General features: G+C 35.6%; 1 pseudogene; it reads right to left on the minus strand.

The window, feature by feature from the left end:
• Positions 1–667: 667 nt before the first annotated feature.
• LOC101721541 (replication protein A 32 kDa subunit pseudogene) lies at positions 668–1,368 on the minus strand (annotated as a pseudogene).
• Between the last annotated feature and the right edge of the window lie 11,973 nt (positions 1,369–13,341).

The raw sequence follows: 13,341 nt of genomic DNA on the forward strand, positions 1-13,341 counted from the left end.
AGGGCTAAGAAGCAAAATGCAAGGTGATAAAGACAATAAAAAAAAATATGAGCAGAGATTAATTTTAAAACAAATGTTCATTAGAGAGGAGTGATATCTAAAGTTAATATTTTTTGCAATAATATAACTTTTATTAAAATATGGATGTATTTATTTTTACAAAATGCAGTAACACTTCTTCCTCTTCTCTGTCTTGTGAGGCCAGCCTCTCATAACCTCACGTTCACATAAACCTGCTTTCAGCAATAGGCAGGACAAGGAGAAAGAAAGTGCAAATCTGAAAATGACACAGAACCAGAGCAGGAGACCAAACCAGGCTGGCGGGGAGTGAGTTTCTGGGTTGGCACTATGCCCATGAGCCCTAGTCCTGCTCATCTTCTCTCAACAGGAAGCATTTTTTTTAAAGAACAAAAAATTCTAAGCTATACTGCCCAACTCTCTCGGTAGCTATCTTCCAGTCTCACCTATCCTGAACTTCTCTAAGAAATGCCACCCTGGTTTACATCTCTGTCAATTTGCCCATCTTCCTTTCAGCTTCAAAACACAAAAAACAGAAGAGCAGTAAGTTTCAAAGGATGTCAACCGAGCCAGGGATTTAGCTCAGTGGTTCCACTGTCTGCCTCACAAGTGCAAGGTCCCAAATTCAATCCCCAATACAAAAAAAAAAAAAAAAAAAAAAAAATCAAAGGATGTCAACTGAGATCTTTTATAGATGGAACTTCCTCCTTAGGAGTCACCTGGCCAAACATATGCATCACTGGAGCAACAGACCATGCAAATAGGTCAGCCAGAAATGTCTCAGGTACTCATGAGATCCAGTTATTCTGCATCTGTAGATTTAAAGTGATCATCATCCACAGTAGAATAGATATGTCCCTCATTGCTAAGAAAATCCACAGCTTGCTTGACTGAGGCTATAGGCATGTGTTGGAGCTGGTTTCTGAGATCCTGGAAGTTCAATCCTTCCGGACTTGGAGAAGCGTTAATCAAATTCAGCACTTGGTTTTGGGTCATGGTGAGGCCATTGGCTAGCATGAAGCTGTTCCCACTGAAGTTTCCTGGTTCACCCATTCCAGGGTAGCTGATAGATGCTCTCCCTGCTGAGGGGTGGGTGCTGGGTTTGCTCAGCATCATATGTGCTTTGACTACTTCCAGAATATGTGTGGTGAACTCATTCATATCCTCCAGGGGCATGATCTTAAAGGCTACCAGACTCTTTTTGTTCTGAAAGGACCTCAGGTGGCCAACCACTTTCATATATGTTTCTGGAGGAACCACAGTGTTTTCTCCACCGGTGTCATCTGTGTCAACCCACTGGCGGACATCCATGGTTGCAGATGTTATGTCACCTATTTTGTAAACAATGTTGGTTGGAGCCATCTCTGCCTGTCTGATTATTCCCTTAACAGTGACCTGTGAAATCTCAACATTCCCAATTTTGAATACTTCATCAACCAGAGTAGCAGAAAGTAGCTGAGATAAGGTACAGGGTACAATGTACTAGGCTCAGGCTCTTGATTTCTTCTCGGCCTGAGAAGCTGTTGCGGACCCGAAGTCCCCTGGAGACTGAGTGTGGCTGATGCCTCCTCCGTAGCTGGAGCTGCTTTCATAGCCACTATTCCATATCTTGGTTGAAATTCTCTTGGGAAAGTAAGTCAGAAGGTTCCAGTCAGATAAGCTTGCAGAACACCTCAGAATCCTGTCTGTTACTGCGTGTTATCCACTTTTCTCTCAAAAGTTAATATTTTTAATAAATCAATACAACTGACAAACTCTTAAATATTAATTGAAAAAGAATAAGGAGGTTTGAGAGGAGACTAAATATCAGATATGTGTGAATAATAACATAGACCCTACAGACACAGATATTTTGAACATTAAATTCTGCCAAGTATTTATGCAGTTGATGACCTCAAATATATGTAAAATCTGCCACCATGGAATTTAAAAAGAAGGGGCACTTTGCAGATTTCCTTATGGTACCACTTTAATCTTGGCAACAAATTTGGATACAATGAAAGTCTCAGACAGATGGCATCATGAACAGATATCTTTATAGGAGATTAGCAATCTGAAGTTTTTGTTACTTTATAACAAAGATGAATATATATATATTAAACAAATGCATTCATGGTTGCTCAATGTTTGAAAAGTATTCATCATCATATCAACAAAAATGTAAAGATTTAGTAGATAAATAATGAAATTGAAATCATTTTATAATTACAAAGTAATTAGAAGACTAGGACTAAATAGAAAATTTCTGTTGAAAAATATACACAAAATAACTAGAGGAAACATTTGGTTACAAAATATTAAAAACACATGGATATGATACAATTTCTTCTAAACGATATTGCTTTGGCAGCACAAGAAGTTTCATTCTCAAGAAAAAAATGTTTTGAGAATTGGATATTAAAAATTAAATTCTATTCCTAGATGAAAGTATTATACTATATCAAAAATATTCAAAAATGTAAAAATTATTTAAATTATCAGATAAATCAATTGTATTATTATATATAAAACAAGAAGTGTTAGAAAGTAGAATTTATAGAATTCAAAAGTGACAAGAACATCAAAAAAGACAAATAAATTGAGATAATTCTGTAAGACATCTGTATGAATTCTATGGAGAAAATATAAAATATTGAAAACAATTAAGAAAAAATTGAATTAATATAGTATATTCATAGAATAAAAGATTAAATATTATAAATAGTAAATGTTTCCTAAATTAATCTATAGATTAATTACAATCAGTTAAAATCATCTCAGCATTTGTTTTATTACAAATCATAAAGCTTAGTTTAAAATAAGCATGAAAATCTAAAGGAATATAATCATTGAAATTGACTTAAAGACTTGGTTAAATTTTCTACAAGATATTATGACTTACTGTTAGACTGTACTAATAATACAGCGTGGTCTTTGTGCAAATATAAGCCAATATATTAGCAGAAAACATGACCAGAAACAAAATAATGCTTCGACTAGATTCTCTAAGAAACATTTCACCATTTGTATGCATCTTACTACACCGCAGCTTTCTTCCTCTCTGATTGCCTTACTTGGGACTCATCAGGATCATCCCTGGGCTAATGGAACTACTTTTCTTTCAAATAAAGACAATCTCAGGAAGTATCCAGGAAATTGTTTCCATTTACCAATACAGCAGGACTTTAATCATTTTCTAAACTGTTCTGAACGAATGAAAGCGTTATACCAAGTTGGAGAAACAGAGTCATAGTTACAGCTCCCTGTAGGATCAGGCAGGTTTCTCTCCCACATACCTTTACCTGAATTCTCCAAAATATCATCCTCATTTAGCTTGTTCCTCTTTCCTATCCTTCCTCTCCCCAATCTACTTTATCAATTTACCTTGATAGTGTTTCCTCAGTAAATGGTTTGTATACGAATTCGCATCACAAAGCCCTCTTCTGAGGACCTTCTCCAAATCCATCTGCAACCTATGAATTTATAGCACAGATGTGCTGCATGCAGAAGAATGGAAGAAGCAACAAATGATAAAATACAAATATCCTTGTAGAAAAAAATAATATCAAATGCTGAACTTCTCATATCATATGTAAAATCAATTTCAGATAAATTATAATGACAAATATTGACAAAACAATAAAATCTACAGAACACAATATAAAAGAGTATCTTTCTAATCATATAAAATGATAAAATTTATTTAGGTAACATACTATATATGAAAAATATATATAGTTAACTATATATATATTCTATTCAACGAACATAGTATTTACAGTATATCAGAACCATCCACAAAAAGAAGGTATTTGCATTCCATACAATATGAACAAATGGTTCATATTATCAATAAAAATCTACAAATAGGAAAAATCAGACAAGTACTCTGAAAAGTAAGACATGAATAAGCACTTTTTAAAAATGATATCCAAGTGGACTAAAAACATGAAAATTTCAATTGCATCAGCTATTACAGGAATTAGAAGTTATATTTTAATGAGCTATTTCTCTAATACAACACAATGACTAAAATTAAAGATTCATGACATCATATGTTTTCACAACTATAGGATATAATAATTTCTGTACATCACTGGTGTGATGGCCAGTTTGTAAAATAATTTACAAATATATTTTGTCACTATCTGCTAATATTGAACATATGTATATATACATATGTGTGTGTGTGTGTGTATTTGCCTCTTAGTTTCATTTACTATAGAATTGATTGCACAAATTACTCAGTTCCTAATACAAGAACGTTTATTACAGCATGTTTTGAATTACCTTAAATTAGATATAACACATGTTAATTTAAAATGAAGCATATCAATAAATAGTAGTAAAGTCATTCATTGGGATATATTGTAACAAGTGAACTTTAAACCAAAACAATGAATAAATCTCTTGAAAAATGTAAGAATTTTTAAAAGTGTAACATGAAAGACAGACACTATTTCTTTCATATTAGTTTTTGAAAACACAGGTAGAACTAAAGTGCTACGATAAAATTTAATGATTATAGTTATTTTATTGGTACATTTTAGGTATACAATATAATGATATTTATCATTGGAAGTTTGTATCTTTACATAATCTATCTTGGTTCTTACTTTTTCCCCATTCCCCTGCCCTCCCTTCAACCCCTCCACCCCTCCCTACTTACAAAGACTTTATTTCCATTTTTTCATTTCTCTGGTGTGAGAAACTGAAAATGTAAATGGGGACTAAATGGTATAATAATAATGTGAAATAGAAAGAAAAGGGGCAAAGGGGAAGGGCAAGGGGAAGGGGTAGGGGAGAGGAAAGAAGGGAATGGAATTAATATAGTTTTGAAAGTAGAGAGAACAGTATTTCAGAAAGGTCATTAAAGATTTTTTTTCTGGAAAGTTGATAATGTGACAGTTCGTACCTTGCATAGTTTCATAAGTGTGTTTTATGTGTTTGTGTATGAGGGAGGTGGACAACTTTTAAAAAGCAGTGGATGTGTTTTAATGAGACTTTCATCCTTCATCCCAAAACAAAAGCATAAAGATGGAAGGAAAAGAGAAATGTACTTCAAATTATAATCTTGTAATTAATTGTCTATGGTGTACAGTTTAAAACTTCTCAACCAGATTCTTAGAGGGTTGGAGTAAGCTAAATTGGGATATACTAGTGTTCCAAAATGTTCTCTTTAGGAAAAATCAAAGAGGAGTAAAGCACAGAGCTGGATATCTTCTAAAATATTCATGTAACTGAAGTATAATACAAAAAGAGATGGAGCTGGGCATGGTGGCGCACCCCTATAGTCCTAGTACTCAGGAGGCTGAGGCGGGAAGATCGCCTGGAGTTCAAGACCATCCTGGACAAGAACCAGAACTAATATTGACCCATTCAACTGTAACATCAAGATAGAAAAAAAAAGAAAGGTAGAAAGGAGATTAGAAAAATTATAATTTCATAAGAATAAAATTTGCATGTTCAAATGCAAATCCAGTAAAAGAGAAAAAAAACCTCCTAAAGCCTAAGTCATTCCTTTCTACCTGTAAATGGGCCTTTTCCACCTGTGAATAGATCATCTCTTTCCACCTGTAAAATGGGCTGTTCCCTTAGGATGGGCTATAGCTTTATCACCTGTGATATCTTTCACATATGAATGGTCCATCATCCTTCCCCTGAAAAGAAGAAATGTCCCTTTCATCTGTAAATCAAATTTCCTCTTCATAGATTTACAAATGCTACAGATTAAAAAAAAATAACCTCACAATTTCTCATAAATATGCCAAAAAGGCCATAAGCATTTCCTCTCTCTCAAACTCTCTCTGTCTAGCACTCACTCTATGGTTTTGAATGTGCTTTAAAAATTCTTGCTACTAAATTCCTATATGCCTCTTCCTGGTGCATCCTTGTTATGGTTTATATCTAGTTGTCTCCCTGCTCATAAGTGGGGCTTTTGGAGGTGATTGGATCATGGGCCTGTGATAATTATCAATGGATTAGTCCACTGATGAGTTTAAAGCTAAATGTGATTTGGGAGGTGAAACTTGGTTGGAGGAGGTTGATCACTAGAGGAGTGGTCTAGAAGGATCTATCTTATTCCTCCCTCTTTGGTGCCTCTGTCCCTTTCCTGACTGCCTGCCATGAACACTTCTACTTCACCATGTCCCTCTGCCATGCTGCCCTGCCTTAGAGCCAGCTGACTAGGGACTGATACCTCTACAAACTGTGAGCCAGAATAGATTTTCTTCCTTTAAGTTGTGGGTGTTAAGCATTTGTGTCTCATTGATGAGAAAAGTAACTAAGACAATCGTGCAACTTTTTTTTTCTGTGATGGAATTCAGTGACCCTACAACCTGCTCTATGAGTAGAGTGAGAGTCAAAGTTCATCTCTGCTTTGTGACTTCCTTGGATCCTCTCTGGTGACAGTATTCCACATTGATCATTATAATCAAAATTTAGCATGTTACTTGGTGGAAACCATAATTGTGTTAACAATAGTAAATTAGTGGGGCAAATAGTTCATCATTTGTTACCACATAAAATATGTCTAAAATTTAGAGTGCTTGGAGAGATATACATGTAAGCAAGAGAGTGGAAAAAGAAACCTTTTAGCCAAAGAAAGGATATGGTAAAACTTACAAATAATAAAGTTCAATTATTATTTATTATTATTAGAATAGTTGTATAATAAATATAGAAATTATTGAAAAAATAAACATACTTTAGTAATTCTAATTCATAGGAATTATTATTCACCCTAACATGCATCTCTGGCTTGACTCAATTTTATAGTCTTTCCCCTAACATGGGTCTGATTGCTTCCCTCCTGTTTTAGAGCATTTGCTTTAAAAAATTTGAAATTGCAGTTCTTTCTCTGTGCCTTTGATTTGTAAATCTTCTACCATCCAGATGTCCTGGGAACCATCTCTTTGAAATATAATCCCAGAAAGATAAGTCCTCATTTCCAGACTGTTAGAGGACAAGACCTAATTCCCACAAGCATCAATTAGCAGACAGCCATGACCGAATCACACTGACTAAGGAACCTGTAACATCCTCCAGTAGTTTTCCATTAGCTCATCAGGCAATTAGAAATCTTCCCAGGCTCTGGATTCAGAGGAGCTGAGTTCAGTGTCTCAGTAGCCTTGACCCCTATTGGCACAGTCTTGAACAGAGTCCTTCTTGTCATATTTAACAAATGTCCAGTGCAATTTTTCTTTTACAGAGATCAAATAGAGAGCAATTAAGATTTGGTTAAAATGAAATCCAGATATATGCTATAAAAAAGTTGCAAAGCAATGTGAAAAAGACATGATTTAAAGAAAAGGATAAGAGCTATACAATTTTTCAAGGAAACATAAAGAAATGTGATAAAAATGTTTTTTATAAAGTCAGTCATGGATAATGCCATGAAAATTCAAACTTAGAGAAGAAGAATTTAAAAAGAAGGGAAACAATGAATGTATAGGGTTAAATTAAAATACATATTTAATTATAAAACTATATATAATTACAAAAGTGTAATTAAAGGGAATAAAGTCCATTTGACCCATGAATATGCCAGTCATATTCTAAATTGAATTGAATTATATAACTATAATTCCAGTTACCTGAAAATTAATATATGCAACAGCATTATATGTGCTTTGACTTTTCCTGGACTATTTTAACTTAGCTATCAGCATGATACAAACCAAACAAATAAATGAGTATGAAAGACAACCTATAAGGTTGACATGTAGATTTTACACGATTGAAATATGTAAGTCTGGTTTTTAACTTAAAATAAAGATTTAAAGAACAAAATGTATGGTGTAATTCCATGGTAAATATGTCAAGTAGTTACATGTTTTTGAATTCTTTTCCTCTGCCCTTCTCTATTGTCACAAAGATCTAAAATAATTCAGACCTGAAACGTGCTCCAATCTGTTACAACTAGCAGTTTAGAAACCAGTGCAAATGGAATATTACACTTCCCCAAAACTTACTATTACTGATCTCTCTCTCTTTTTTTCTGTATATCCTTTTATTGGTACATTTTAGGTATACAATATAATGACATTCATCATTGGAGATATGCACCTTTACATACTCTCTTGGTTCTTATTTTTTTCCCCTTCCCCTGCCCTCCCTTCAACTGCTCCATCCCTCCCTATTTACAAAGGCTTTGTTTCCATTTTTTCATTTTCTCATATTAATTTCATTCCCTTCTTTCCTTTCCCCTATGCCTCCTACTTCCCCCTCCCCTTTGTCCCTTTTCTTCCTATTTTACATTATCTATTATACACTTTAGTCCTCATTTACACTTTCAGTTTCTCACACCAGAGAAACTATTTGGTTTTTACACGTGTGTCTTGTTTATTTCACTTAAGAGTATCACCTCGATGTGCATCCATTTAGTAATAAATATCTCTAATTTCTCATTTTTGATGGCAGAGTAGTACTCCATTTTATGAAAAACCACATTTTCTTTATCCAGTCTCCAGTTGATGGGCATTTGAGCTGCTTCCAAGTTTTAGCTATTACAAACTGTGCTGCTGTGAACATGGGTGCACATATATCACTGTGGTATGATTCTTTTAGTTCTTTTGGGAAGATACCCAGCAGGGGAATAGCTGGGTCAAGTGGGACTTCCAGTTCTAGTTCTTTGAGGTATCTCCATACTGATTTCCACAGTGGTTGCACCAGTCTACACTCCCACCAGCAGTAGAGCAGGGTTCCTCTTTCCCCACAGCCCCACCAGCATTTGTAGTTGGTTGATTTCAAGATACCAGCCATTCTTTGGGGAGTAAGGTGGAATCTCAGCATTGTTTTCATTTGCATCTCTCAAATGACAAGTGATGTTGGACATTTTTTCATATGTTTATTTGCCATTTCTAATTCTTTGTGTGAGAAATATCTGCTCATTTCAGCTGCCCATTTTTGGATTGGGTCTTTAAATTTTGGAGGTCTGATTGTTTTAAGTTCTTTAAAGGTTTGAGATAGTAGACCTTTGTCGAGGGAAGGGCTGGTGAAAATTTTTTCGCACATTGTGGGTTGTCTCTTCACACTGATGATGTTTTCTCTTGCTGTGCAGAAGCTTTTTAATAAGAACAGATCCCACTTGTTGACTGTTTGTGCTAGTTCATGGACAACTGAGGTTTTGTTCATAAAGTCTTTTCCTACCCCAAAGTCTGAACAGTTCTACCTAACCTCTGTTCCAGCCAGTTCAGCATTTCTGTATTTATATTTAGATCTTTAATCCATTTCGATTTTAGGTTAGTGCATGGGGAGAGATATAGATCTAGCTTCAGTCTTTGGCAAGTTGAAACTCAATTTTTCCAGCAGCATTTATTAAAGAGACTATCTTTCCTCCAGTGAGGGTGTTTGGCTCCTTTGTCAAAGATGAGGTGCCTGAGTGTGTCTGGAGTTGTTTCTGCATCTTTTAATCTGTTCCACTGGTCCTCAGGTCTGTTTCTTTTCCAGTACCATGCTGCTTTTATCACAGTAGCTTTGTAGTAGAGTTGCAGGTTGGGGATTGTGATACCCCCTGCCATGTCTCTGTTACCTAGAATTGCTTTTGCTATTCTGGGTCTCTTCTTGTTCCAAATGAATTTTTGGATTGTTTTCTCAAGGTCTATGAAGTATGCTGCTGGGATTTCAATTGAGATTGCATTGAATCTATATAGCAATTTTGGGAGTATGGCCATTTTCACTATGTTGATCCTTCCTATACAGGAGTTAGGGATGTCTTTGCATTTTCTGATATCCCCTTCAATCTCTCTTTTCAGAGTGCCATAGTTTTCAGAGAAGAGGTCTTTGCTTTCTTTCATTAGGTTGATTCCTAGGTATTTCAGTTTTTTGGATGCTACTGTGAAAGGAATTGTTTCCCCTATTTCTCTCTCAGTGAGTCTGTTGTTCGTGTAGAGGAAAGATATTGATTTTGGTGCGTTGACCTTGTATCAAGCTGCTTTCCTGAATTTAATTATTAAGTCTAGAAGACCTTTGGTGGAGTTCTTGGGTCTTCTATATAGAGCATCATGTTATCTTTAAATAATGACAATTTGACTTCTTCATTTCCTCTTTATTCCTTTTATTTGTTTCTCTTATCTAATTGCCATGGCTAATTTTTCCAAAACTATATTGAACAGGAGTGGTTTAGTGGACATCCTTGTCTTGTTTCTGTTTTTAGTGTTAAGAATTTCAGTTTTTGTCCATTTAGTATGATATTGGCTGTTCATTTTTCATACATGGCTTTTATCAGATTGAGGTAGAGACCATCTATTCCAATTTTTTTGGTAGGGTTTTCGTCATAAATGCATGTTGGATTTTGTCAAATGCTTTTTCTGCATCTATTGAGATGATCATGTGGGTTGTTTTTATTAAATTCTTTTATTGGTACATTGTAGGTATACAACAAAATTACATTTCACATTGAGAATTGTACTTTTACATAATGCATCTTGGTTCTTATTTCTTCCCCATTCCTAGCCCTCCCTTCACACCCTCCACCCTTCCCTATTTACAAAGACTTTATTTCCATTTTTCCATTTCTCATCATTTTTCCTTTCCCTTCTTTTCTTTCCCCTGCCCCTCCCACTACACCTACCACTTTGGACCTTTTCTTCCTATTTTCCATTATCGATGATTCATTCTAATCATTGGTACATTTTAGGTATACAATATAATGACATTCAACATTGGAAATGTGCACCTTTACATATTCTCTCTTGGTTCTTATTTTTCACCCTTGCCCAGCCCTCCCTTCAACCCCTCCAGTCCTCCCTATTTACAAAGATTTTGTTCCTATTTTTCCATTTTCTCATATTAATCCCATTCTCTTCTATCCTTTCCTCTAGCCCACCAACTTCCTTCCCCTTTGCCCCTTTTCTTCCTATTTCACATTACCAATTATACATTTAGTCCTTATTTGCACTTTCAGTTTCTCACACCAGAGAAACTATTAGGTATTTATACATGTGTGTCCTATTTATTTCACTTAAGAGTATGACCTCAATGTGCATCCACTTAGCTATAAATGTCTCTAATTTCTCATTTTTTATGGCTGAGTAGTACTCCATTTTATTAAAAAAACCACATTTTCTTTATCCAGTCTCCAGTTGATGGGCATTTAGGCTGTTTCCAAGTTTTAGCTATTACAAACTGTGCTGCTATGAACATGGGAGCACATATATCACTGTGGTATGATCCTCTTAATTCTTTGGGGAAGATCCCCAGCAGTGGAACAGTGGGGTCAAATGGGACATCCAGTCCTAGTTCTTTGAGGTATCTCCATACTGATTTCCACAGTGGTTGCACCAGTCTACACTCCCACCAGCAGGGAAGCAGGGTTCCTCTTTCCCCACAGCACTGCCACCATTTTTTATTGGTGTATTTCATGATAGCAGCCATTCTTTCTGGAGTGAAGTGGAATCTCAGCATTGTTTTCATTTGCATCTCTCTAATGACCAGTGATGTTGAACATTTTTTCATGTATTTATTTGCTATTTCTACTTCTTTGTCTGATAAATGTTTGTTCATTTCAGATGCCCATTTTTGGATTGGGTCTTTAAATTTGGGAGGTCTGATGTTTTTAAGTTCTTTGTAGATTCGAGATAGTAGACCTTTGTCTGAGGAAGAGCAGGTGAAGATTTTTTCCCACATTGTGGGCTGTCTCTTCACAATGCTGGTGGTTTCTCTTGCTGTGCAGAAGCCTTTTAATAAGAAGAGATCCCACTTGTTGATTGTTTGTGCTAGTTCATAGGCAACTGAGGTTTTGTTCATAAGACCTTTTCCTACACCAATGTCTTCAAGGTTCCTACCTAAACTCTCCTCCAAATGGTTCAGCGTTTCTATTTTAAAATTTAGATCTTTAATCCATTTTGATTTTAGTTTAGTGCATGGTGAGAGATACAGGTCTAGTTTTAATCTTTGGCAAGTTGAAGCCCAATTTTTCAAGCACCATTTATTAAAGAGGCTATCTTTCCTCCAGTGAGGGTGTTTGGCTCCTTTATCAAAGATGAGATGGCTGAGTGTGTCTGGTATTGTTTCTGCATCTTCTAATCTGTTCCACTGGTCCTCAGGTCTGTTTCTTTGCCAGTACCATGCTGTTTTTATCACAGTAGCTTTGTAGTAGAGTTGCAGGTTGGGGATTGTGATACCCCCTGCCATGTCTCTGTTACCTAGAATTGCTTTTGCTATTCTGGGTCTCTTCTTGTTCCAAATGAATTTTTGGATTATTTTCTCAAGGTCTATGAAGTATGCTGTTGGGATCTCAATTGGAATTGCATTGAATCTATATAGCAGTTTTGGAAGTATGGCCATTTTCACTCTATTAATCCTTCCTACCCAGGAGCATGGGATGTCTGTCCATTTCCTGATATCATCTTCAATCACTCTTTTCAGAGTGCCATAGTTTTCAGAGAAGAGGTCTTTGATTTCTTTCATTAGGTTGATTCCTAGGTATTTCAGATTTTTGGATGCTATTGTGAAAGTAATTATTTGCCCTATTTCTCTCTCAATGAGTCTGTCACTGGTGTAGAGTAAAGCTATTCATTTTTGTGTGTTAACCTTGTAACCAGCTACTTGACTGAATTTGGTTATTAAGTTTAGAAGACTTTTGGTGGAGTTCTTGGGGTCTTCTATATAGAGTATCATGTCATCTGCAAATAATGACAATTTGACTTCTCCATTACCTATCTTTATTCCTTCTATTTCTTTCTCTTGTCTAATTGCCGTGGCTAATGTTTCCAGAACTATATTGAACAAGAGTGGTGATAGTGGACATCCTTGTCTTGTTCCTGATTTTAGTGGGAAGGATTTCAGTTTTTGACCATTTAATATGATATTGCCTGTTGGTTTTTCATAGATGGCTTTTATCAGTTTGAGGTAGAGACCATCTATTCCAATTTTTTGTAGGGTTTGTATCATAAATGCAGGTTGGATTTTGTCAGATACTTTTTCTGCATTTATGGAGATAATCATATGGTTTTTGTCCTTGGCTCTATTGATACAGTGTATTACATTGATTGATTTTTGTATATTGAACCAGCCCTGCATCACTGGGATGAATCCCACTTGATCAGGGTGTATGATCTTCTTGATGATCTTCTGTATTCTGTTTGCCATTATCTTATTAAGGATTTTTGCATCTATGTTCATTAGTGAGATTGGCCTGTAGTTCTCCTTTTCAGTTGGGTCTTTCTCTGCTTTGGGGATCAAGGTGATGCTTGCTTCCAGGAATGAATTTGGGAATATTGCTTCCCTTTCAATTTCATTGAAGAGTTTAAACAGTGTGGCAGCAGTTCCTCTCTAAATGTCTTGTAGAATTCAGCAGTGAAGCTATCAGGGCCTGGGCTTTTCTTAGTTGATAATTTTTTA

This window comes from Heterocephalus glaber, unplaced genomic scaffold, assembly GCF_053883595.1.
Source record: "Heterocephalus glaber isolate CG9 unplaced genomic scaffold, H.glaber_assembly_v1.0 deba00000331, whole genome shotgun sequence".
Lineage (NCBI taxonomy): Eukaryota > Metazoa > Chordata > Mammalia > Rodentia > Bathyergidae > Heterocephalus > Heterocephalus glaber.